The sequence below is a fragment of the Manis pentadactyla genome, chromosome X, assembly GCF_030020395.1.
Source record: "Manis pentadactyla isolate mManPen7 chromosome X, mManPen7.hap1, whole genome shotgun sequence".
Lineage (NCBI taxonomy): Eukaryota > Metazoa > Chordata > Mammalia > Pholidota > Manidae > Manis > Manis pentadactyla.
Genome location: NC_080038.1, coordinates 59,312,176 through 59,339,307, shown reverse-complemented (window position 1 = coordinate 59,339,307; position 27,132 = coordinate 59,312,176). Strand labels below are relative to the sequence as shown.

Here is a 27,132-nt window from a genome sequence, read left to right as displayed (position 1 = left end):
ACAGACATCTTTCAAAAGAAGAAATACAGATGGCCAATAAGCACATGAAAAGATGCTCCACATTGCTAATCATCAGGGAAATGAAAATCAAAACCACAATGAGATATCACCTCACACAAATCAGAATAGCCACTATCCAAAGACAATAAATAACAAGTGTTGGCGAGGATGTGGAGAGAAGAAAACCCTCCTACATTGTTGGTAGGGATATAAATTGGTATGGTCACTGTTGGAAAGCAGTATGGAGGTTCCTCAGAAAAATAAAAATAGAAATATCATATGACCCAGTAATTCCACTTTTAGGAATTAACCCAAAGAAAACAAAATCTCTAATTTGAAAAGATACATGCACCCCTATGTTTATTGCTGTGTTGTTTACAATAGCCACAATATGGAAGCAACCAAAGCATCCACCAATAGATGAATAGATAAAGAAGAGATGATATATATGCATGAAGGAATATTATTCTGCCATAAAAAAGAAAGAAATCCTGCTATTTGCAACAACATGATGGACCTAGAGGGTATTACGTTGAGTTAAATAGGCCAGCCAGAGAAAGATAAATACAATACAATTTCACTTATATGTGGAATCTGAAAACAAAACAAAAGAAAACAAAATGAACAAAACAGAAATAGACTCATAAAACTCTGAGAAGTGGCTGATGGTTGGCATGGGAGACAGTTTGAGGTAGGTGGGTGAGATGGGTGTAGGGGATAAAAAGGCACAAAATCTCAACTGTAATATAAATTAGTCATTGGGATGTAGGTGCAGCATGGAGAATATAGTCTATAGTTCTGTAATGTCTTTCTATGTTGACATATTTTAGCTTTACTGCTTAGGTTGAGCATTTGATAATGTAGATAACTGTTGAGTCACTATGAAGTATACTTGAAACCAATATAATATTGCATATTAACTATACTTCAATTAAAAAAAAGAATGTAACGAAATACCAAAGATTCACAATATCCATTTGATCATAGTAGTACTTCTCACATCCTGGCCATGACTTCTTCCTCACATCTAACTTAAATCCCTCAGATTATTTTTCCCCTGTCCTCAGTAGAAATGGAGAATAACTGTTTGGCATACTCTTACCTTGCCTTATTTCCTTTCTATATTACAGTTAAACATGGAGTTGAATGAAATGTAATCTGGTATAAAACCTGAGAAGGTACATGAAATAAGCATATAAAGAGTCAAAAAGTAATTTCAGATACTAATAACTACATCAGGGTAAGAGGATACAGAGCTGATTGAGAATCTTATTTACTCTCCCCAACACCACTGTCATGTAGAGATTTTCATTAACCCCATTCTTCAGATGAACAAAAGGAGGGAGGGAGGCTAAGTGTCTTAACCAGTGAGCAACAGAGCTAGGCCTAGATACAATAACTTCTGAATATATGTTCCATGCTCATTCCATTCTGCTACCTTGCTCCTGGCACTAGTTTTCTAGGATTCCATGATTTACTCTCAAATGCCTGACTCTTAATACTTAGTTCAATAATGCCCGATCTCTGAAGGAAGATGATACTTAGGCTAAATTTCTGTGACCATGACATTAGAAGCACCAGCAACAGAGCCTTCAAAATAGGACCAGGGTTTTCCTGGTTCACTAGTTTATCTCAATCAGTTCCTTGAGAGTGGCATGAACTTTGTTTTTACACTGCTCTATCCCCAGTGCCTAGCACATGACTTGGCTCCTATTTAGTGTTGTTAAATATTCACTGAATCTATGGTGAATGAATGAATGAGCAAACCAATGACAAAACAAATTAACGGAGTTTTCAGAAAGCTGGGTTGATGTGTTCTTGTCAAGGGGAGCTAAACTACCCTCACCTTCCCCTTAGAAGCTTCAGCTGCTTTCTCCTAGGAACAAAAAGGCATGGCAAAGAGACAGGTGGGAGCTGGCATCTGATGGTAAGGTGAGAGAAATTCATATTACAAGAAGAGAAACCAGGTCTGTTGAAAATGAACTGCCCCCTCTAAGTAGTTAGAAAGGGGCTGTGATATGATTTTCTTCTCTCAGCCCTGGGAAGCTGTATTTTTTTTCTGTACTTCTTACATAGTGAGGAAATAGTGGATCTAAAGTGTGGTGGTTCTTGTTTTCTGAACAGTTTGGATGCTAAAAAGGACAATATTCTATTCAATGAGGACTATGGGGTCTGGGAACCTTTCATGGATCTAAGTAATACAGGACTACCTGGGGCCCTGTGTTCACTTTCATTAAATGTCCTAATCACAATTTGCCTATATATTTGTGCTATACACATATAAAAACATTGGACTCTGGACATATACAACTGACTTGGAGGAGAGGAAAAATTACCCATGAAAAGGAAGGAAGCTAATATCTACTAACCATTCACCATATGATAGCACTTTGATACCTGTAGTCACACTTACTAAGCAACTAGAATTTCCCATCTATGCAGTAAGGATATTCACAATACCTACTTGGTTCTATGTAGATTAAGTGAGCTAATCCATGTCATGTGTTATGCACAGTGCCTGGCATGTAATATGCAATGAATAACAAAATAAGCTGCTACCACCACCACCATCATCATCATGATCCTCACCATCATCTTTGCACATTGTATGTGTCAGGTGCTTTCATATCAATTATCAAAATGTATCCTCCTCACAATATTGCATAGTAGAGATGATAAATGAGGAAAATGAAGCACAGTGAGACATAGTAACTTGCATAAGGTTCCTCAACTGGGAAGAAACACAGCAAGAACTAGCAGCTAGATCTATTTGACAATACCTTCATTGTACTGCACAAGACCAAAATAACAGTTGGAAACTAACAACTATTTGTAGATGTTTGGAAATCCTGACTGACATACACTAATTGCATCTGCACACCACCATGGAAGCATATGTAAATAATATCTTGAAACTACATTTTTATTCATTGAAAAGATAGGGGTGGTGGTTACCGCGGGAAAAAACATCAAATATAATGTTTGGGATTTGGAGGGAGAAAAAACATACTCTTATAAAAGCATAAATACAAATTGAGAGTTTCAATGTAAAATATGCTAAAATTCATATATGCTAATGAAAGAAGCATATTTTGTACCATAAGTTCCTCCAACCAGGGAACTCGTCTCTTATAGATTTCCATAAAGATAAAGAAATTGTCACATTCTATATTTGCTACAGCTCATTGTCTTTATCCAAGTCTTCACAGCCATTCAAAAGATGGCAAGTGACTCCTTCCACGGGCAAGGGAAACACTAAGGACTAGGGTGCAGACCCAGTCTATTGAGGCCATTATAGGCAAGCAAATATTAATTTATATTTTACTTTTTTTTACTTTTTGTATTTTTAATATACAATTACATGAGCAACATTGTGTTTACTACATTCCCCACATTACCAAGTCCTCACCACATATCCCATTATAATCACTGCCCATCAGTATAGTAAGATGTGATAGTCACTACTTGTCTTCTCTGTGCTACACTGCCTTCTCCGTGCCCCACCCTACATTATGTGTACTAATAGTAATACCCCTTTTTCCCCTTATCCCTCCCTTCCCACTCATCCTCCCCAGTCCCTTTCCTTTTGTTAACTGTTAGTCCATTATTGGGTTCTGTGAGTCTGCTGCTGTTTTGTTCCTTCAGTATTTGTTTTGTTCTTATACTCCACAGATGAGTGAAATCATTTGGTACTTGTCTTTCCCCACCTGGCTTCTTTCACTGAGCATAATACCGTCTAGCTCCATCCATGTTGTTGCAAATGGTAGGATTTGTTTTCTTTTTATGGCTGAATAATATTCCATTGTGTATATGTACCACTTCTTCTTTATCCATTCATCTACTGATGGACACTTAGGTTGCTTCCATTTCTTGGCTATTGTAAATAGTGCTGAGATAAACTTAGGGGTGCATATGTCTTTTTGAAACTGGGCTCCTGCATTCTTAGGGTAAATTCCTAGGAGTGGAATTCCTGGGTCAAATGGTATAACTGTTTTTAGTTTTTTGAGGGCCTTCCATACTGCTTTCCACAATGGTTGAACTAATTTACATTTGCTCCAGCAGTGTAGGAGGGTTCCCCTTTCTGCACATCTTCGCCAACTGTTGTTGTCGTTTGTCTTTTGGATGGTGGCCATCCTGACTGGTGTGAGGTGATATATCATTATGTTTTTAATTTACATTTCCATGATGATTAGTGATGTGAAGCATCTTTTCACATGCCTGTTGGCCATCTGAATTTCTTCTTTGGAGAAGTATCTGTTCAGACCCTCCAACCATTTTTTAATTGGATTATTTGCTCTTTGTCCATTGAGATGCATGAGCTCTCTGTATATTTTTTTATGTCAACCCCTTATCAGATATGTCATTTATGAGAATACTCTCCCATACTGTAGGATACATTTTTGTTCTACTGATGATGTCCTTTCCTGTACAGAAGCTTTTTGGTTTTATACAGTCCCACTTGTTCATTTTTGCTTTTGTTTCCCTTGCCTGAGGAGATATGTTCATGAAGAAGTTGCTCATGTTTACATTCAAGAGAGTTTTTCTGTGTTTTCTTCTAAGAGTTATATGGTTTCATGACTTACATTCAGCTCTTCTATCCATTTCGAGTTTACTTTTGTGTATGGAGTTAGACACAAATCCAGTTTCATTCTCTTACATATAGCTGTCCAGTTTTCCCAACACCAGTTCTTGAAGAGGCTGTAATTTCCCCATTGTATACTCAAGGTTCATATATTGTCTATTAATTGACCATATGTGTTTGGGTTAATATCTGGACTCTCTATTCTGTTCCACTGGACTATGGGTCCTGTTCTTGAGCCAGTACCAAATTGCCTTGATTACTGTGGATTTGTAGTACAGCTTGAAGTTGGGAAGCGAGATCCACCGTGCTTTATTCTTCCTTCTCAGGATTGCTTTGGCTATTTGGGGTCTTTTGTGGTTCCATATGAATTTTAGAGCTATTTGTTCCAGTTTATTGAAGAATGCTGTTGGCATTTTGATAGGCATTGCACTGAATCTGTAGATTGCTTTAGGCAGGATGGACATTTTGACAATATTACTTCATCTTACCCAAGAGCATGGGATGAGTTTCCATTTGTTAGTGTCCTCTTTAATTTCTCTTAAGAGTGCCTTGTACTTTTCAGGGTATAGGTCTTTCACTTCCTTGTTTAGGTTCATTCCTAGGTATTTTATTCTTATTGATGTAATTGTGAATGGAATTGTTTTCCTGATTTCTCTTTCTGCTAGTTCATTGTTAGTGTGTAGGGATGCAACAGATTCCTTTGTATTAATTTTGTATCCTGCAACTTTACTGAATTCAGATATAGTTCTAGTAGTTTTGGAGTGGATTATTTAGGATTTTTTAAGTACAATATCATGTAATCTGAAAACAGTGACAGTTTAACTTCTTCCTTTCCAGTCTGGATGCCTTGTATATATCTGTGTTGTCTGATTGCCATAGCTAGGACCACCAGTACCATGTGGAGTAAAAGTGGGGAGAGTAGGCATCCATGTCTTGTTCCTGATCTTAGAAGAAAAGATTTCAGCTTCTCGCTGATAAGTATGATGTTGGCTGTGGGTTTATCATGTATGGCCTTTAATATGTTGAGTTACTTGCCCTCTATACACATGTTGTTGAGAGTTTTTATCATGAATGGATGTTGAGTTTTATCAAATAATTTTTCAGCATCTATGCAGATGATCATGTGGTTTTTGTCCTTTTCATTGATATAGGGGATGATGTTGGTGGATTGTCACATGTTGTATGATTCCTGCACTCCTGGGATGAATCCCACTTGATCATGGTATATGATCCTCTTGATGTATTTTTTTTTGAGAGGGCATCTCTCATATTTATTGATGAAATGGTTGTTAAAAACAATAAAATTCTGAAAAGGGAGGGAGCCAAGATGGCGGCGTGCGTAGAGCAGCAGAAATCTCCTCCCAAAACCACATATATCTATGAAAATATAACAAAGACAACTCTTCCTAGAATAGAGACCAGAGCACACAGGACAACATCCAGACCACATTCATACCTGCGAGAACCCAGCACCTCACAAAGGGGGTAAGATACAAGCCCCAGCCCCATGGGACCAGAGCGCCCCTCCCTCCAGCACCTGGTGGGAGGAGAGGGGTTGGAGTGGGGAAGGAGAGGGAGGCCAGGACTGCTGAACACCCAGCCCCAGCCATCCAGCCCAGAGCGCAGACACAGTGCGTGCATGGGGTCATGGATCCTAGGGAAACAGACGAGCAAGACCGGCAAGCTGGTGCCTGAGGCCGACAACGGAGAACAAAGAAACATGAGTAGCCATTTTTTTTTCTTTTATTTGGCGAGTGCTTTTTGGAAGTCTTAAAGGGACAGGGACCCCAATACTAGGTAAACAGGGCAGCAAGACTGGCAAGCGGGTGCCTGAGGATGGCGACGGAGAACAAAGAAAAGCGAGCAGCCATTTTTTCTTTTTTTTTCGGGGAGTATTTTTTGGAAGACTTAAAGGGACAGGGACCCCAATACTAGGGAAACAGGGCAGCAAGACCGGTGACCGGGTGCCTGAGGCCAGCACCTGAGTACAAAGAAAAGGGAGCGGTTTTTTGATGTTGTTGTTGTTGTTTTGTTTTGGCGAGTGCTTTTTGGAAGTCTTAAAGGGGAAGGGTGGGACACTTAGTACAGAGGTAGGGAATCTGGGGATCTCTGGGCACTCTAACACTGTGGGCAGCAGGGAGCACGGAGGCCCATTATGGAGATAAATAGCCTCCCAGCCGCTCCCCATAAAACGGGGCTCAACCATATTGGAGTAGCAGCCCGAGCCAGGCCACCCCACAGTAACAGCGGAGATAAACTCCATAGAAGCAGGACAGGAAGCAGAAGCCCTGTCTGCATGCAGCTACCCAGCACAAGCCACTAGAGTTCGCTGTTCTCCCAGGAGAGGAAGGCCACAAACCTACAAGAAGGGAAGATCTTCCAGCCATCACTCGTTCCAGCTCTGCAAACTATCTCTATCACCATGAAAAGGCAAAATTACAGGCAAACCAAGATCACAGAGGCAACAGCAGAGAAGGAGACAGACCTAACAAGAATTCCTGAGAAAGAATTCAAAAAAAAAATCATTAACATGCTAACAGAGATGCAGAGAAATATGCAAGAGCAATGGGATGAAGTCCGGAGGGAGATCACAGATGCCAGGAAGGAGATTACAGAAGTGAAATAAACTCTGGAAGGATTGGTAACCAGAATGGATAAGATGCAAGAGGCAATTGAAGGAATAGAAACCAGAGAACAGGAACGCATAGAAGCTGACACAGAGAGAGATAAAAAGATCTCCAGGAAAGAAACAATATTAAGAGAACTTTGTGACCAATCCAAAAGGAACAATATATGTATTATAGGGGTACCAGAAGAAGAAGAGAGAGGGAAAGGGATAGAAAGTGTTTTTGAAGAAATAATTGCTGAAAACCTCACCAAACTGGGGGAGGAAATAATCGAAAAGACCACAGAAAAACACAGAACCCCCAACAGAAAGGACACAAGGAGGACAACACCAAGACACATAATAATTAAACTGGCAAAGTTCAAGGACAAGGAAAGAGTTTTAAAGGCAGACAGAGAGAAAAAGGTCACCTATACAGGAAACCCATCAGACTATCGTAAGAATTCTCAACAGAAACCCTACAGGCCAGAAGAGAATGGCATGGTATATTTAATGCAATGAAACACAAGGGCCTTGAACCAAGGATACTGTATCCAGCACGATTATCATTTAAATATGATGGCGGGATTAAACAATTCCCAGACAAGCAAACGCTGAAGGAATTTGCTTCCCACAAACAACCTCTACAGGGCATCTTACAGGGACTGTTCTAGATGGGAGCACTCCTAAAAAGAGCACAGAAAAAAACACCCAACATATGAAGAATGGAGGAGGAGGAATAAGAAGGGAGAGAAGAAAAGAATCTCCAGACAGTATATATAACAGCTCAATAAGCGAGCTAAGTTAGGCAGTAAGATACTAAAGAGGTGAACCTTGAACCTTCGTTAAGCACGGATTTAAAGCCTGCAATGGCAATAAGTACATATCTTTCAATAGTCACCCTACATGTAAATGGACTTAGGGCACCAATCAAAAGACACAGAGTAATAGAATGGATAAAAAAGCAAGACTCATCTGTATGCTGCTTACAAGAAACTCACCTCAAACCCAAAGACATGCACAGACTAAAAGTCAAGGGATGGAAAAACATATTTCAGGCAAACAACAGAGAGGAGAAAGCAGGGGTCGCAGTACTAATATCAGAAAAAATAGACTTCAAAACAAAGAAAGTAGCAAGAGATAAAGAATGACAATACAAAATGATAAAGGGCTCAGTCCAACAAGAGGATATAACCATTCTAAATATATATGCATCCAACACAGGAGCACCAGCATATGCGATACAAATATAAACAGAACAAAAGGGGGAAAAAGAATGTAATGCATTCATTTTAGGAGACTTCAACACACGAATCACCCCAAAGGATAGATCCAACGGGCAGAAAATAAGTAAGGACATGGAGGCACTGAACAACACAGTAGAACAGATGGACCTAATAGACATCTATAGAACTCTACATCCAAAAGCAACAAGATATACATTCTTCTCAAGTGCACATGGAACATTCTCCGAATAGACCACATACTAGCTCACAAAAATAGCCTCAGTAAATTCCAAAAGATTGAAATTCTACCAACCAACTTTTCAGACCACAAAGGTATAAAACTAGAAATAAATTCTACAAAGAAAACAAAAAGGCTCACAAACACATGGAGGCTGAACAACATGATCCTAAATAATCAATGGATCAACGAACAAATTAAAATAGAGATCAAGGAATATATGGAAAAAAATGACAACAACAACAACACAAAGCCCCAACTTCTGTGGGACGCAGCGAAAACAGTCTTAAGAGGAAAGTGTATAGCGATCCAGGCACAATTGAAGAAGGAAGAACAATCCCAAATGAATAGTCTAACATCACAATTATCGAAATTGGAAAAAGAAGAACAAATGAGGCCTAAAGTCAGCAGAAGGAGGGACATAATAAAGATCAGGGAAGAAATAAACAAAATTGAGAAGAATAAAACAATAGCAAAAATCAATGAAACCAACAGCTGGTTCTTTGAGAAAATAAACAAAGTAGATAAGCCTCTAGCCAAACATATTAAGAGAAAAAGAGAATCAACACAAATCAACAGAATCAGATATGAGAACGGAAAAATCACGACAGACTCCACAGAAATACAAGGAATTATTAAAGACTACTATGAAAACATGTATGCCAACAAGCTGGAAAACCTAGAAGAAATGGACAACTTCCTAGAAAAACACAACCTTCCAAGACTGACCAAGGAAGAAACACAAAAGTTAAACAAAACAATTAAGAGCAAAGAAATTGAAATGGTAATAAAAAAACTACACAAGTGCAAACCCACGGGAAAGACGGATTTAACTCGGAATTTTATCAGACACACAGAGAAGACATAATACCCATTCTCCTTAAACTTTTCCAAAAAATAGAAGAGGAGGGAATACTCCCAAACTCATTCTATGAAGCCAACTTCACCCTAATACCAAAACCAGGTAAAGAACCCACCAAAAAAGAAAATTACAGACCAATATCCATAATGAACGTAGATGCAAAAATACTCAATAAAATATTAGCAAACCGAATTCAAAAATGTATTAAAAGTATCATACACAATGACCAAGCGGAATTTATCCCAGGGATGCAAGGATGATACAACATTCGAAATTCCATCAACATCATCCACCACATAAACAAAAAGGGCAAAAACCTCATTATCATCTGCATAGATGCTGAAAAAGCATTTGACAAAATTCAACATCCATTCACCATAAAAATTCTCAGCAAAATGGGTATAGAGGGCAAGTACCTCAACATAATAAAGGCCATATAAGATAAACCCACAGCCAACATCATACTGAACAGCGAAATGTTGAAAACTTTTCCACTGAGATCGGGAACAAGACAGGGATGCCCACTCTCCCGCTGTTCTTTAATATAGTAGTGGAGGTCCTAGCCACGGCAATCAGACAAAACAAAGAAATACAAGGAATCCAGATTGGTAAAGAAGAAGTTAAACTGTCACTATTTGCAGATGACATGACATTGTACATAAAAAACCCTAAAGACTCCACTCCAAAACTACTAGAACTGATATCGGAAATACAGCAAAGTTGCAGGATACAAAATTAACAAACAAAAATATGTGGCTTTCCTATACACTAACAATGAATCAATAGAAAGAGAAATCAGGAAAACAACTCCATTCACAATTTCATCAAAAAGAATAAAATACCTAGGAATAAACCTAACCAAAGAAGTGAAAGACCTATATCCTGAAAACTACAAGTCACTCTTAAGAGAAATTAAAGGGGACACTAACAAATGGAAACTCATCCCATGCTCATGGCCAGGAAGATTAATATAATCAAAATGGCCATCCTGCCCAAAGCAATACACAGATTTGATGCAATCCCTATCAAATTACCAGCAACATTCTTCAACAAACTGGAACAAATAGTTCGAAAATACATATGGAAACACCAAATACCCCGAATAGGCAAAGCAATTCTGAGAAAGAAGAATAAAGTGGGGGGTTCACCCTCCCCAACTTCAAGCTATACTACAAAGCCATAGTAATCAAGACAAATTGGTACTGGCAGAAGAACAGAGCCACAGACCAGTGGAACAGATTAGAGACTGCAGACATTAACCCAAACATATATGGTCAATTAATATTTAATATAGGAGCCATGGACCTACAATGGGGAAATGACATTCTCTTCAACAGATGGTGCTGGCAAAACTGGACAGCTACATGTAGGAGAATAAAACTGGACCATTGTCTAACCCCATACACAAAAGTAAATTCAAAATGGATCAAAGACCTGAATGTAAGTCATGAAACCATAAAACTCTTAGAAAAATACATAGGCAAAAATCTCAGAGACATAAACATGAGTAACCTCTTCTAGAGCATATCTCCCCTGGCATGGAAAACAATAGCAAAAATGAACAAGTGGGACTATATTAAGCTGAAAACCTTCTGTACAGCAAAAGACACCATCAATAGAACAAAAAGGTACAGTACAGTATGGGAGAATATATTGTAAATCACAGATTCGATAAAGTCTTGACATCCAACATATATAAAGAGCTCACCCACCTCAAGAAACAAAAAACAAATAATCCAATTAAAAAATGGGCAGAGGAACAGAACAGACAGTTCTCCAAAAAAGAAATACAGATGGCCAACAGACACATGAAAAGATGCTCCACATCACTTATTATCAGAGAAATGCAAATTAAAACCACAGTGAGGTATCACCTCACACCAGTAAGGATGAGTACCATCCAAAAGACAAACAACAACAAATGTTGGCGAGGTTGTGGAGAAAGGGGAACCCTCCTACACTGCAGGTGGGAATGTAAATTAGTTCAACCATTGTGGAAAGCAGTATGGAGGTTCCTCAAAATGCTCAAAATAAACTTACCATTTGACCCAGGAATTCCACTCCTAGGAATTTACACTAAGAATGCAGCCCTCCAGTTTGATAAAGACAGATGCACCCCTATGTTTTTTGTTTTTTGCAGCACTATTTACAATAGCCAAGAATTAGAAGCAACCTAAGTGTCCATCAGTAGATGAATGGATAAAGAAGATGTGGTACATATACACAATGGAATATTATTCAGCCATAAGAAAAAACAAGTCCTACCATTTGCAACAACATGGAGGGAGCTAGAGGGTATTACGCTCAGTGAAATAAGCCAAGCAGAGAAAGAGAAATATCAAATGATTTCACACATCTGTGGAGTATAAGAGCAAAGGAAAAACTGAAGGAACAATACAGCCGCAGAATCACAGAACAAAAGAAAAGACTAACAGGTACCAAAGGGAAAGGGACTGGGGAGGATGGGTGGGTAGGGTGGGACAAGGGGGTGAAGATGAAGGGGGGTATTAAGATTAGCATGCCTGTGGGGGTGGGTGAAAGGGGAGAGCTGTACAACACAAAGAAGACAAGTAGTGATTCTAAAACATTTTGCTATGCTGATGGACAGTGACTGTAAAGGGGTTTGTGGGGGTGACCTCGTATAGGGGAGAGCCTAGTAAACATAATATTCTTCATGCAAATTTAGATTAATGATAACAAAAAAAGAAAGAAAAGGTGGATTACTCCCTGATAGGATAAAACTAACTGCAATCAACGATTAATGCATGCTCCAAATATCCTTAATTTTGATCATTTAAAGGGTGTCAGATGATCAGCTATGGAAGTACATTTTTCTGATAATACTCCTTCCTCTTAAAAAAAAAAAGCATTTCCTGTGTGGCGATCTCCAATAAGTTCTTCACAGTGGTATAAAGGGCATATCAAAGTGTGGGCAAAGGATATCTGTGTTTATACAGAGGATCAAAGCCTAATTTGGCTACACAGAAAATAAACTAAGATACGATATGAAGAAGAACTTCCAACATCAACATCCTCTGGAAGAGTCATTCCAGAAGATGATAATCAAAAAACTTCAACAAAGATCCTGGTGCTGTTGCAGTTGTAGTTGCATTCATCCCACTGGTTCCTGGACTTGCCATTGGAATGAAGAAGGAGATATTTAAGCTGGCCTCTGCATACAGAAAAACAACAAATTTGACTGGATCTATACTGTTGGAACTCAACCAAAAATTAGGAGAAGTGCAAGTTGCAGTGATCCAAAATCTTGCGACTATAGACTGTCTACTGTTGAAAGAACATATGGGATGTGAACAGTTCCCTGGAATGTGTGGTTTTAATTTGTCTGATTTTTCTCAAACTATTCAAATTCAGTTAGATAATACCCATCATATCATTGATAAGTTTTCACAAATGCCTAGGGTGCCTAACTGGTTTTCTCGGTTTCACTGGATATGGCTGGTAATGGTAGGTCTGCTTTGTTTATGTAGCTGTATTCCTATTATGTTAATGTGTGTATGCAATTTAATTAGTAGTTTAAAACCTATACATGCTTATGTTACTCTATAAGAATATATGTCAAAGAAATAATCAATCTTCCCATGTTTTCTTCCGTCTGCTACTTCTATAGCTTTTCTTCTTCCTTCCTAATTACAACCCTTAAGTAGAATTCGTGCCTCATATCGAAATTACTAACTATCATAATTCTTCCAAGTGGCAAAGATACTTCAAGACAAATGCTGGGCATAGAAGCCACAGGGCATAAATATGCAAAGAAGTAAAAAGCTAACCTTTTCAAACAATAAGGCTTGTCTCTCACTTACCAACTTTACATTTCCCTGTATGGCCCCGGAAGATGACTGGATAGCCAGAGATGGGTAAGATTCCTCAAGGGAGGAACAACCTAAGTCAGGCACAGTCGCAGGGGGGCCATCAGGTGAAAAAATGGTGGTCAACAGAGGTGAGGCTTAGAACCTCATCCCCCCTGTTTTGAGAGAACTCATCTGCATCCTTGGATGTTTTGCTGCCCTTGTCTAGCTTGGATTAATACTTAGTCTATAGGCACTCACCTGATCATTGACATTTGCCGTCTTAGAGCACTAAACTATGTTTTCTACCTTTACCTTGCATCTACCTACCACTTCAGCATTTTATTTTAAAAAATAATAATAATAATAAGGGAGAATTTTGGGATTCTCATATAAATCAAGTATAAAAATCAAATGAATAATCATATTTGACCTGATTTTTTATAGTTCATGATACGTGATCAAAACCGAAAGTTTCTGTGATATGACTGCCCTTGCACTGTTCACCACATAAGAATTTACTCACTATGTAAGAACTTGTTCACCATGTAAGAACTTGTTCGTTGTGCTTCAGAAGATTGGATACTGTATAGAATTAGGCTTGGGGTTGATTAATGATTGTGCATTGAGTACCCTATACAGAATTTTATAGTTTTTTTTTGTGAGGGCATCTCTCATACTTATTGATCAAATAGTTGTTAACAGTTAATAACAATACAATTCTGTAGAGGGGACTACATGCACAATCATTAATCCACCCCAAACCTAATTCTCATCAGTCTCCGATCTCCTGAAGCACAATGAACAAGTTCTTACATGGTGAACAAATTCTTACATAGTGAATAAGTTCTTACATGGTGAACAGTTCAAGGGCAGTCATCACAGAAACTTTTGGTTTTGATCACACATTATGAAATATAAACAATCAGGTCAAATATGAATATTCATTTGATTTTTATACTTGATTTATATGTAAATGCCACATTTCTCCTTTATTATTATTTTTTTTTTTTTCTTTTTTAATAAAATGCTGAAGTGGTAGGTAGATGCAAGATAAAGGTAGAAAACATAGTTTAGTGCAGTAAGAGGGCAAAGTAGATGATCAGCTGCGTGCCTATAGACTAAGTATTAATCCAAGCTAGACAAGGGCAACAAAACATCCACAGATGCAGAAGATTTCTCTCAAAACAGGGGGGGGGTGAGGTTCTAAGCCTCACCTCTGTTGATCCCCAATTTCTCACCTGATGGCCCCCCTGCGACTGTGCCTGACTTAGGTTGTTCCTCCCTTGAGGAATCTTACCCGTCTCTGGCTATCCAGTCATCTTCCGGGGCCATACAGGGAAATGTAAAGTTGGTAAGTGAGAGAGAAGCAATATTGTTTGAAAAGGTTGGCTTTTTACTTCTTTGCATATTTATGCCCTGTGGGTTTTAAGCCCAATATTTGTCTTGAGGTATCTTTACCACTTGGAAGAATTATGATACTCAGTAAATTTGATATGAGGCACGAATTCTATTTAAGGGTTGTAATTAGGAAGGAAGAAGAAAAGCTATAGAAGTAGCAGACGGAAGAAAACATGGGAACATTGGTTATTTCTTTGACATATCTTCTTGTAGAGTAACTTAAGCATGTATATGTTGTTAAACTACTAATTAAATTGCGCACCCACATTAACATAATAGGAATATAGTTACATAACCAAAGCAGACCTACAATTACCAGCCATCTCCAGTGAAACCAAGAAAACCAGTTAGGCACACTAAGCATTTGTGAAAACTTATCTATGATACGATGGATATTGCCTAACTGAATTTGAATACTTTGAGAAAAATCAGACAATTTAAAACAACACATTCCTGGGAACTGTTCCCATCGCATATGTTCTTTTAACAGTAGATAGTCTGTAGTCTCAAGATTTTGGAGTGATGCAACTTGCACTTCTCCTAATTCTTGGTTGAGTTCCAACAGTATAGATTCACTCAAATTTGTTATTTAACTGTATGCACAGGCCAGCTTAGATATCTCCTTCTTCATTCCAATGGCATTTCCAGGAACCAGTGGGATGAATGCAGCTACAACAGCAAAAGCGCCAGGAGCTTTGTTGACGTTTTTTGATGATCATCTTCTGGAATGACTCTTCCAGAGTATGTTGATGTTGGAAGTTCTTCTTCATATTGTATCTTAGTTCGTTTTCTGGGTAGCCAAATTAGGCTTTGGTCCTCTGTATAAACACAAACAGAAGCTTTTCCCACCCTTTGTTATGCCCTTAATACCATTGTGAAGAACTTAATGGAGGTTCCACACAGGAACTGTTCATTTTTTTTTGTTATCATTAATCTACAATTACATGAAGAATATTATGTTTACTAGGCTCTCCCCTATACCAGGTCCCACCTATAAACCCCTTTACAGTCACTGTCCATCAGCATAGCAAAATGCTGTAGAATCACTACTTGTCTTTTCTGTGGTGTACAGCCCTCCCCTTTCTCCTAGCCCCCCTTTATGCATGCTAATCTTAATACCCTCCTTCGTCTTCCCCCCCCTTATCCCTCCCTACCCACCCATCCTCCCCAGTCCCTTTCCCTTTGGTACCTGTTAGTCCATTCTTGGGTTCTGTGATTCTGCTGCTGTTTTGTTCCTTCAGTTTTTCCTTTGTTCTTATATTCCACAGATGAGTGAAATCATTAGGTATTTCTCTTTCTCTGCTTTCCTTATTTCACTGAGCATAATACCCTCTAGCTCCATCTGTGTTCTAACAAATGGTAGGATTTGTTTTCTTCTTATGGCTGAGTAATAGTCCATTGTGTATATGTACCACATCTTCTTTATCCAATCATCTCCTAACGGACACATCAGTTGCTTCCAATTCTTGGCTATTGTAAATCGTGCTGCGTTAAACATAGGGGTGCATCTGTCTTTTTGAAACTTGAGCGCTGCGTTCTTAGGGTAAATTCCTAGGAGTGGAATTCCTGGGTCAAATGGTAAGTTTATTTTGAGCATTTTGAGGAACCTCCATACTGCTTTCCACAATGGTTGAACTAATTTACATTCTCACCTGCAGGGTAGGAGGGTTCTCCTTTCTCCACAGCCTCGCCAACATTTGTTGTTGTTTGTCTTTTGGATGGTACCCATCCTTACTGGTGTGAGGTGATATCTCATTGTCGTTTTAATTTGCATTTCTCTGATAATTAGCGATGTGGAACATCTTTTCATGTGTCTGTTGGCCATCTGTATTTCTTTCTTGGAGAACTGTCTGTTCAGTTCCTCTGCCCATTTTTTAAGTGGATTGTTTGTTTTTTGTTTTTTGAGGTGGGTGAGCTCATTATATATTTTGGACTTCAAGCCTTTATTGGTTGTGTCATTTTAAAATATATTCTCCCAAACTGTAGGGTTCCTTTTTGTTCTATTGATGGTGTCTTTTGCTGTACAGAAGATTTTCAGCTTAATATAGTGCCACTTGTTCATTTTTGCTGTTGTTTCCCTTGCCCGGGGAGATATGTTCAAGAAGATGTCACTCATGTTTATGTCTAATAGGTTTTTGCCTATGTTTTCTTCTAAGAGTTTTATGGTTTCATGACTTACATTCAGGTTTTTGATCCATTCTGAGTTTACTTTTGTATATGGAGTTAGACAATGGTCCAGTTTCATTCTTTTACATGTAGCTGTTTAGTTTTGCCAGCACCATCTGTTGAAGAGACTGTCATTTCCCCACTGTTTGTCCATGGCTCCTTTATCAAATATTAATTGACCATATATGTTTGGGTTAATGTCTGCAGTCTCTAATGTGTTCCACTGGTCTGTGGCTCTGTTCTTGTGCCAGTACCAAATTGTCGTGATTATTATGGCTTTGTATTAGAGCTTGAAGTTGGGGAGTGAGATCCCCCTACTTTATTCTTCTTTTTCAGGATTGCTTTGGCCATTCGAGGTTTTTGGTGTTTCCATGTGAATTTTTGAACTATTTGTTCCAGTTCGTTGAAGAATGCTGTTGGTAATTTGATAGGAACTGCATCAAATCTGTATATTGCTTTGGGTAGGATGGCCATTTTGACGATATTAATTCTTCCTGGCCATGAGCATGGTATGAGTTTCCATTTGTTAGTGTCCCCTTTAATTTCTCTTAAGAGTAACTTGTAGTTTTCAGAGTATACGTCTTTCAATTCTTTGGTTAGGTTTATTCCTAGGTATTTTATTCTTTTTGATGCAATTGTGAATGGATTGTTTTCCTGATTTCTCTTTCTATTGGCTCATTATTAGCGTAAAGGAAACCAACATATTTCTGGTTGTTAATTTTGTATCCTGCAACTTTGCTGTATTCCGATATCAGTTCTAGTAGTTTTGGAGTGGAGTCTTTAGGGTTTTTTATGTACAATATCATGTCATCTACAAATAGTGACAGTTTAAGTTCTTTACCAATCTGGATACCTTGTATTTCTTTATTTTGTCTGATTGCCGTGGCTAGGACCTCCACTACTATGTTAAATAACAGTGGAGAGAGTGGGCATCCCTGTCTTTTTTCAGATCTCAGAGGAAAAGCTTTCAGCTTCTTGCTGTTCAGTATAATGTTGGCTGTGGTTTTATCATGTATGGCCTTTATTATGTTGAGGTACTTGCCCTCTATTCCCATTTTGCTGAGAGTTTTTATCATGAATGGATGTTGAATTTTGTCAAGTGCTTTTTCAGCATCTATGGAGATGATCGTGTGGTATTTGTCTTTCTTTTTGTTGATGTGGTGGATGATGTTGATGGATTTTCGAATGTTGTATCATCCTTGCATTCCTGGGATGAATCCCACTTGGTCATGGTGTATGATCCTTTTGATATACTTTTGAATTCGGTTTGCTAATATTTTATTGAGTATTTTTGCATCTACATTCATCAGGGATATTGGTCTGTAATTTTCGTTTTTGGTGGGGTCTTTGCCTGGTTTTGGTATTAGAGTGATGTTCCTTCATAGAATGAGTTTGGGAGTATTCCCTCCTCTTCTATTTTTTGGAAAACTTTAAGGAGAATGGGTATTATGTCTTCTCTGTGTGTCTGATAAAATTCCGAGTTAAATCCGTCTTTCCCGTGGGTTTTGCACTTGTGTAGTTTTTTTATTACCATTTCAATTTCTTTGGTCTTAATTGTTTTGTTTAACTTTTGTGTTTCTTCCTTGGTCAGTCTTGGAAGGTTGTGTTTTTCTAGGAATTTGCCCATTTCTTCTAGGTTTTCCAGCTTGTTGGCATACATGTTTTCATAGTAGTCTTTAATAATTCCTTGTATTTCTGTGGAGTCCGTCGTGATTTTTCCGTTCTCATATCTGATTCTGTTGATTTGTGTTGATTCTCTTTTTCTCTTAATATGTTTGGCTAGAGGCTTATCTACTTTGTTTATTTTCTCAAAGAACCAGCTGTTGGTTTCATTGATTTTTGCTATTGTTTTATTCTTCTCAATTTTGTTTATTTCTTCCCTGATCTTTATTATGTCCCTCCTTCTGCTGACTTTAGGCCTCATTTGTTCTTCTTTTTCCAATTTCGATAATTGTGATGTTAGACTATTCATTTGGGATTGTTCTTCCTTCTTCAATTGTGCCTGGATCGCTATACACTTTCCTCTTAAGACTGTTTTCGCTGCGTCCCACAGAAGTTGGGGCTTTGTGTTGTTGTTGTCATTTTTTTCCATATATTCCTTGATCTCTATTTTAATTTGTTCGTTGATCCATTGATTATTTAGGATCATGTTGTTCAGCCTCCATGTGTTTGTGAGCCTTTTTGTTTTCTTTGTAGAATTTATTTCTAGTTTTATACCTTTGTGGTCTGAAAAGTTGGTTGGTAGAATTTCAATCTTTTGGAATTTACTGAGGCTATTTTTGTGAGCTAGTATGTGGTCTATTCGGAGAATGTTCCATGTGCACTTGAGAAGAATGTATATCTTGTTGCTTTTGGATGTAGAGTTCTATAGATGTCTATTAGGTCCATCTGTTCTACTGTGTTGTTCAGTGCCTCCATGTCCTTACTTATTTTCTGCCCGTTGGATCTATCCTTTGGGGTGATTCGTGTGTTGAAGTCTCCTAAAATGAATGCATTGCATTCTTTTTCCCCCTTTTGTTCTGTTTGTATTTGTTTCACATATGCTGGTGCTCCTGTGTTGGATGCATATATATTTAGAATGGTTATATCCTCTTGTTGGACTGAGCCCTTTATCATTTTGTATTGTCATTCTTTATCTCTTGCTACTTTCTTTGTTTTGAAGTCTATTTTTTCTGATATTAGTACTGCGACCCCTGCTTTCTCCTCTCTGTTGTTTGCCTGAAATATGTTTTTCCATCCCTTGACTTTTAGTCTGTGCATGTCTTTGGGTTTGAGGTGAGTTTCTTGTAAGCAGCATATAGATGGTTCTTGCTTTTTTATCCATTCTTTTACTCTGTGTCTTTTGATTGGTGCTTTCAGTCCATTTACATTTAGGGTGACTATTGAAAGATATGTACTTATTGCTATTGCAGGCTTTAAATCCGTGCTTACCGAAGGTTCAAAGTTCACCTCTTTAGTATCTTACTGCCTAACTTAGCTCACTTATTGAGCTGTTATGTATACTGTCTGGAGATTCTTTTCTTCTGTCCCTTATTATTCCTCCTCCTCCATTCTTTATATGTTGTTTGTTTTATTCTGTGCTCTTTTGTGTTTCCTTTAACTGGTTTTAGTGGGTAGTTGATTTCATTTTTTTGCCTTTAGTTATTATTTGGTTGGTCTGCTTTCTTTGCTGTGATTTTATTTTCTCTGGTGACATCTGTTTAGTCTTAGGACTGCTCCCGTCTAGAACAGTCCCTCTAAAATACCCTGTAGAGTTGGTTTGTGGGAGGCAAATTCCCTCAACTTTTGCTTGTCTGGGAATTGTTTAATTCCTCCATCATATTTAAATGATAATCATGCTGGATACAGTATCCTTGGTTCAAGGCCCTTCTGTTTCATTTCATTCAATATATTTTCCCATTCTCTTCTGGCCTGTAAGGTTTCTGTTGAGAAGTCCAATGATAGCCTGATGGGTTTTCCTTTATAGGTGACCTTTTTCTCTCTAGCTGCCTTTAAAACTCTTTGTTTGTCCTTGATCTTTGCCATTTTAATTATTATGTGTCTTGGTGTTGTCCTCCTTGAGTCCTTTCTGTTGGGGGTTCTGTGTATTTCCGTGGTCTTTTCAATTATTTCCTCCCCCAGTTTGGTGAAGTTTTCAGCAATTATTTCTTCAAAGATGCTTTCTATCCCTTTTTCTCTCTCTTCTTCTTCTGGTACCCCTATATTACGAATATTGTTCCTTTTGGATTGGTCACACAGTTCTCTTAATATTGTTTCATTCCTGGAGATCCTTTTAACTCTCTCTGTATCAGCTTCTATGTGTTCCTGTTCTCTCGTTTCTATTCCATCAATGGCCTCTTGCATCTTATCCATTCTGCTCATAAATCCTTCCAGAGTTTGTTTTACTTCTGTAATCTCCTTCCAGACATCTGAAATCTCCCTCTGGGCATCTGCAATCTCCCTCCAGACTTCATCCCTTAGCTCTTGTATATTTCTCTGCATCTCCATCAACATGTTTATGATTTTTATTTTGAATTCTTTTTCAGGAAGACTGGTTAGGTCTGTCTCCTTCTCAGATGTTGACTCTGTGATCTTTTTCTGCCTGAAATTTTGCCTTTTCATGGCAATAGAGATAGTTTGCAGAGCTGGCATGAGTGACAGCTGGAAGAACTTTCCTTCTTGTTGGTTTGTGTCCTTCCTCTCCTGGGAGAACAGCGACGTCTAGTGGCTTCTGCTGGGCAGCTGCGCGCAGACAGGGCTTCTGATTCCTGCCCGGCTTCTATGGAGTTTATGTCTGCTGTTACTGTGGGCGTGGTTTGCCTTGGGCTTCTGTTCCAATATGGTGGAGCCGTTTTGGAAGGGGAGCGGCCGGAAGGTTATTTATCTCTGTGAGGGGCCTCCGTGCTCCCTGCTGCCCAGGGGGTTAGAGCTCCCAGAGTTCCCCCACTTCCCTGCTGCTGGACTAAGTGTCCCAGGATGCTTCCGTCTGGCTTTGGGGTCCCTGTCCCTTTAAGACTTCCAAAAAGCACTCGCAAAAAAAAAAAAAGAATCCACTTGCTTTTTTTTGTCCCCAGGGCGCCGGCCTCAGGGACCCGCTCACAGACCCTCTTACTGTCCTGTTTCCCTAGTTTTCAGCACCCCATGCATGCACTGTGCTTGCGCTCTGGTCCGGATGGCTAGCGCTGCATTTTTAGCAGTCCTGGGCTCCCTCTCCCTCCCCGCTCTGACTCCTCTCCTCCCGCCCGGAAGTGGGGTTTGGGGCGCTCAGGTCCCGCCGGTCTGGGGCTTGTGCCTTACCCCCTTCATGAGGCGCTGGGTTCTCACAGGTGTGGATGTGGTCTGGATGTTGTCCTGTGTCCTCTGGTGTCTTTTCTAGGGACAGTTTTCTTTGTTATATTTTCATAAATATATGTGGTTTTGGGAGGAGATTTCCACTGCTCTACTCATGCTGCCATCTTGGCTCCACCTCACTCTTGATGTATTTTTGAATTTGGTTTGCTAAAATTTTGTTGAGTATTTTTGCATCTATGTTCATCAGGGATACTGGTCTGTAATTTTCTTTTCTTATGGTGTCTTTGCCTGGTTTTGGTATTAGAGTGATGCTGGCCTCATAGAATGAGTTTGGAAGTATTCCCTCCTCTTCTATTTTTTGGAAACTTTAAGGAGAATGGGCATTATTTCTTTTCTAAATGTCTGATAAAATTCAGTGGTGAATCCATCTGATCCAAGGTTTTTTGTTCTAGGGTGTTTTTTTGATTACTGATTCAATTTAATTGCTGGTAATTGGTCTGTTCAGATTTTCTGTTTTTTCCTTGGTCCATCATGGAAGTTTGTATTTTTCTAGAAAGTTGTCCATTTCTTCTAGGTTTTCCAGTTTTTTAGTGTTTGGTTTTTCATAGTATTCTTTAATAATTAATTGTATTTCTGTGGTGTCCGTAGTGATATTTCCTTTCTTGTTTCTGATTCTGTTTATGTGTGTCAACTTTCTTTTTTTTTTGATATGTCTGGCTAGGGGTTTATATATTTTGTTTATTTTCTCATGAACCAGCACTTGGTTTCATTGATTTTTCTCTATTGTTTTATTCTTCTCAATCTTATTTATTTCTTCTCTGATCTTTATTGTGTCCCTCCCTCTGGTAACTTTGGGCCTCATTTGTTCTTCTTTTCCAGTTTCTATAATTGTGACTTTAGAGTATTCATTTGGGAATGTTCTTCCTTCCTTAATTAGGCCTGCATTGCTATGTACTTTTCTCTTAGAACTGCCTTTGCTACATCTCACAGAATTTGGGGCATTGTGCTGTTGTTTTCATTTGTTTCCATATATTGCCTGATCTCCGTTTTAATTTGGTCACTGATCCATTGATTATTTAGGAGCATATTGTTAAGCCTGCATATGTTTGTGAGGCTTTTTATTTCCTTTGTACAATTTAGTTATAGTTTTATCCCTTTGTGTTCTGAGAAGTTGGTTGGTAGAATTTCAATCCTTTTGAACTTATTGAGGCTGTTTTTGTGGCCTAGTATGTGATCTATTCTGGAAAATGTTCCATGTGCACTTGAAAAGAATGTGCATCCTTCTGCTTTTGGGTGTAGAGTTCTGTAGATGTTTGTTAGGTCCATCTGTTCTAGTGTGTTGTTATGTGGCTCTGTGTCCTTACTTATTTTCTGCCTGGTTGATCTGTCCTTTGGAGTGAGTGGTGTGTTGAAGTCTCCTAAAATGAATGTATTGCATTTTATTTCCTCCTTTAATTCTGTTAGTATTTGTTTCACATATGTAGGTGCTCTTGAGTTGTGTGCATATATATTTATAATGGTTATATCCTCTTGCTGAACTGACCCCTTTATCATTATGTAATGTCCTTCTCTATCTCTCATTGCTTTACTTGTTTTGAAGTCTATTTTGTCTCATACAAGTACTGCAACATCTGTTTTTTTTCTCCCTATTGTTTGCATGAAATATCTTTTTCCATCCCTTCACTTTTAGTCTGTGTCTTTGGGTTTGAAGTGAGTCTCTTGTAGGCAGCATATAGATGGTTCTTGCTTTTTTATCCATTCAGTGACTATGTCTTTTGATCGGTGCATTCAGTCCATTTACATTTAGGGTGATTATCAATAGATATGTACTTAATTCCATTGCAGGCTTTGGATTTGTGGTTACCAAAGGTTAAAGCGCAGCTTCTTTTCTATATAACTGTCTAACTTAACTCACTTATTGTGCTTTTACAAACACAGTCTGATGATTCTGTATTTCTCTCCCTTCTTTTTCTTCCTCTTCTACTCTTCATATGTTAGGTGTTTTATTCTGTATTCTTTGTGTTTCCCTTGACTATTTCTGTGGATAGCTGATATTATTTTGCAATTAGTATTTAGTTGATCTACTTTCTTTGCTGTGGTTTTATTTTCCCTGGTGACAGCTATTTAGCCTTAGGAGTACTTCCATCTAGCAGTCCCTTTAAAATACATTGTAGAGATGGTTTTTGGGAGGTAAATTCCCTCAACTTTTGCTTATCTGGGAATTGTTTAATCCCTCCTTCAAATTTAAATGATAAACTTGCTGGATACCATATTCTTGTTTCAAGGCCCTTGTGCTTCATTGCATTCAATATATCATGCCATTCTCTTCTGGCCTGTAAGGTTTCTGCTAAGAAGTCTGATGATAGCCTGATAGGTTTTCCTTTGTAGGTGATCTTTTTTCTCTCTCTGGCTGCTTTTAATACCCTGTCCTTGTCTTTGATCTTTGCCATTTTAATTATTATATGTCTTGGTGTTGTCCTCCTTGGTTCCCTTGTGTTGGGAGATCTGTGGGCTTTCATGGTGTGAAAGACTATTTCCTTTCCCAGCTTGGGGAAGTTTTCAGCAATTATTTCTTCAAAGACACTTTCTATCCCTTTTCTCTCTTCTTCTTCTTCTGGTACCCCTATAATATGAATATTGTTCCATTTGGATTGGTCACACAGTTGTCCTAATATTCTTTCATTTCAAGAGATCCTATTATCTCTCTCTGCCTCAGTTTCTCTGTGTTCTTGTTCTCTGATTTCTATTCCATTAACAGTCTCTTCCACCTCATCCTGTCTGCTCTTAAATCCTTCCATTGTTTGTTTCATTTCTGTTATCTCCCTCCAGAATTAATCCCTTAGCTCTTGCATATTTCTCTGTAGCTCCATCAGCATACTTATGACTTTTATTTTGAATTTTTTCAGGAAGATTGGTGATTTCAGTCTCACCAAGCCCTCTCTCTGGTATTTGAGGGATTTTGGACTGCACAAGGTTCTTCTGCCTTTTCATGGCAATGGGAGTGGTTGCCGGCAAGTGTCGCATGTGTCAACTGGGAGAATAATGTCCCTTTCTGTTTGCTGGTCACCTTGCCTGTCTCTGTTGTGTGTTCTATTTAACTGCACACCGGGTTCATCCTCTGGGTTAATCCCCAAAGCTGCTGTGGGTGGTGGCCCTTGGGAATGGCCTAGGGCACTCACGGGGGACACAGGCCTGTAGTGTGTCTTGTACTGTGAGAAAAATGCCCCTTTGTGCCTCCTGGACTCTGTGCCTGTCTCTGTCTGTGCCAGTCCACCATGTGCAGGGAGTAGCCTCTGGGTTATTCCCCTGAGCTGCCATGTGCAGGGTGGCCCTTGGGATGGCCTAGGGCACTGGCGAGGGTCACAGCTGAGTAGCGTGTGTTTTGCCATGAGAACAAAGCCCCTTTGTACCTCCCAGACTCTGCACCCTTCTCCACTGTCTGTGCCGGTCAACTGCATGCAGCGGCCAAATAATTATTGAAATATTATTTGAAAAATAAATCACAAGTCAGAACAATACAGAATGATGTAAAAACGTGGTAGTGATTGGGAACACAGTTATTTTAACAGCATTGTTGAGATGTAATTTACATGCCATGAATTTCACCCATTTAAAATATACAATTCAATGGTTTTTCTTAGTGTGTTTACAGAGTTGTACAACTATCACCACTAATTCCAGAACATTTTCATCACTTCAAAACAATACCCCATACCCAATAGCAGTCACTCCCCATCTTCCGTTCCCCAAAGCCTCTGTGAACCCTGTCTACTTTATCTCTTCAAGAATTGGCCTATTATGGACATTTCATATAAATGAAATCATATAATATGAAGCCATTCATGACTGGCTTCCTTCACTTAGCATGTTTTCAAGGTTCGTGCATGTTGCAGCAGGTATCAGTACTCCATTATTTTTATGGATAATGTTGCATTATAAGGATATGTAATATCTTGTCTACCTATCCATCAGCTGATGAACATTTGAGTTGTTTCTACCTTTTGGGTAATATTAATAAAGTTGCTATGAACATGTACAAGTTTTTGGATGGATATATGCTTCCAATTCACTTGAACATATACCTAGGAAAGAAGCTGCTATATGCTTACACCTATATATCTAAGAGTGAATTGCCATATTTAGCTTTTTGAGGAACTCCCAGAGTGCTTTCCAAACCAGCTGCAACACTTTGCATTCATCTCTGCAGTGTATGAGGGTTCTAATTTCCCAACATATTTGCCAACATTTGTTATTCTCATAATCATCAACATCGTCATCATTATTATTGCCATCATAATGGGTATCAAGTGGTATCTCATTATGGTCTTGGTTTACATTTCCCATATTGAGAATCTTTGCATTTGTTTATCTTCTTTTGAGAAATGTCTACTCAAATCCTTAGCCCATTTTTTAAGTTTGGTTGCCTTTTCATTATTAGTTTGTAAGAGTTCTTTATATATTCTTCATAAATCCCTTATTAGATATGTGATTTTCAAGCATGTTCTCCCAATCAGTAGGTTGGGTTTTCACTTGATTGTAAAATTTGCAGCATAAAAGGCTTAATTTATGACCTATTACATGGTCTACTCAGGAGAATGTTTCATGATCACTAGAGAAGTTTTCTTGTTCTATTGTTAAGTGGAGTACTCAGTGATATCGGATAGCTGTTTTATAGTGTTATTCAACTCTTTATTTCCTTGTTGATCTTCTGTCTAGTTGTTCTATATAATGGATAGAACTTTCCAACTATTATTATTGAAATATTTCTCTCTGTGTCATTTATTTTAGACTCTGTTGTAAGGTGTATATATGTTTATAATTGCTATATCTTCTTCATGGATTGACCCTTTGTTATTACCAAATGTCCTTTATCTTTACTAGTATTTTTGCCTCAAGGCCTATTTTGTCTGACATTAGTAGGAACCACTCAGGCTCTCTTTTGATTACGGTTTGCATAGAGTGTCTTTTCAATTTTAACCTACTTGTGTCTTTGATTCTAAAGTAAATCTGTACACAGCATATATTTATATTTTATTTATCCATGCTGACAATTTCTAGTTTTTCTTTTGATTCTGTTCCCATTTAATGTTATTATTGGTATCGTTGAGTTACCTCTTCCATTTTGCTTTTTGTTTTCTGTATTTCTCATTACTACTTTGCTCTTCTGTTCCTCCTTTACTATCACTTCTTTTTCAAAAGTAGGTATTTTCACTTTAAATCACTTTTGAATCAATAATTCAAAAAGACACATGGACTCCTGTGCTTATTGCAGCACTATTTACAATAGCCCAAATATGAAAACAACCTAAGTGTCCATTGATAGATGAATGGATAAGGAATATGTGGTAAATATATACAATAGTCTATTACTCAGCCATAGCAATATTTCATTCTTGCCACATTTGGAAAAATAGGTGGTCCTAGAGGGTATTATGCTAAGTGGAATAAGTCAGACAAAGAAAGCCAAATACCATAT

The 27,132-nt window shown here is 38.4% G+C and overlaps 1 protein-coding gene and 1 pseudogene across 1 annotated transcript in view; both read right to left on the bottom strand.

The window, feature by feature from the left end:
- The window catches only part of LOC118927997 (nuclear receptor coactivator 3-like), a 41,646-nt pseudogene extending 28,052 nt beyond the window's left edge, over nt 1-13,594 (bottom strand).
- AR (androgen receptor) overlaps nt 1-27,132 on the bottom strand; it is a 278,626-nt gene that overhangs the window by 164,372 nt on the left and 87,122 nt on the right. The window lies entirely within an intron of this gene.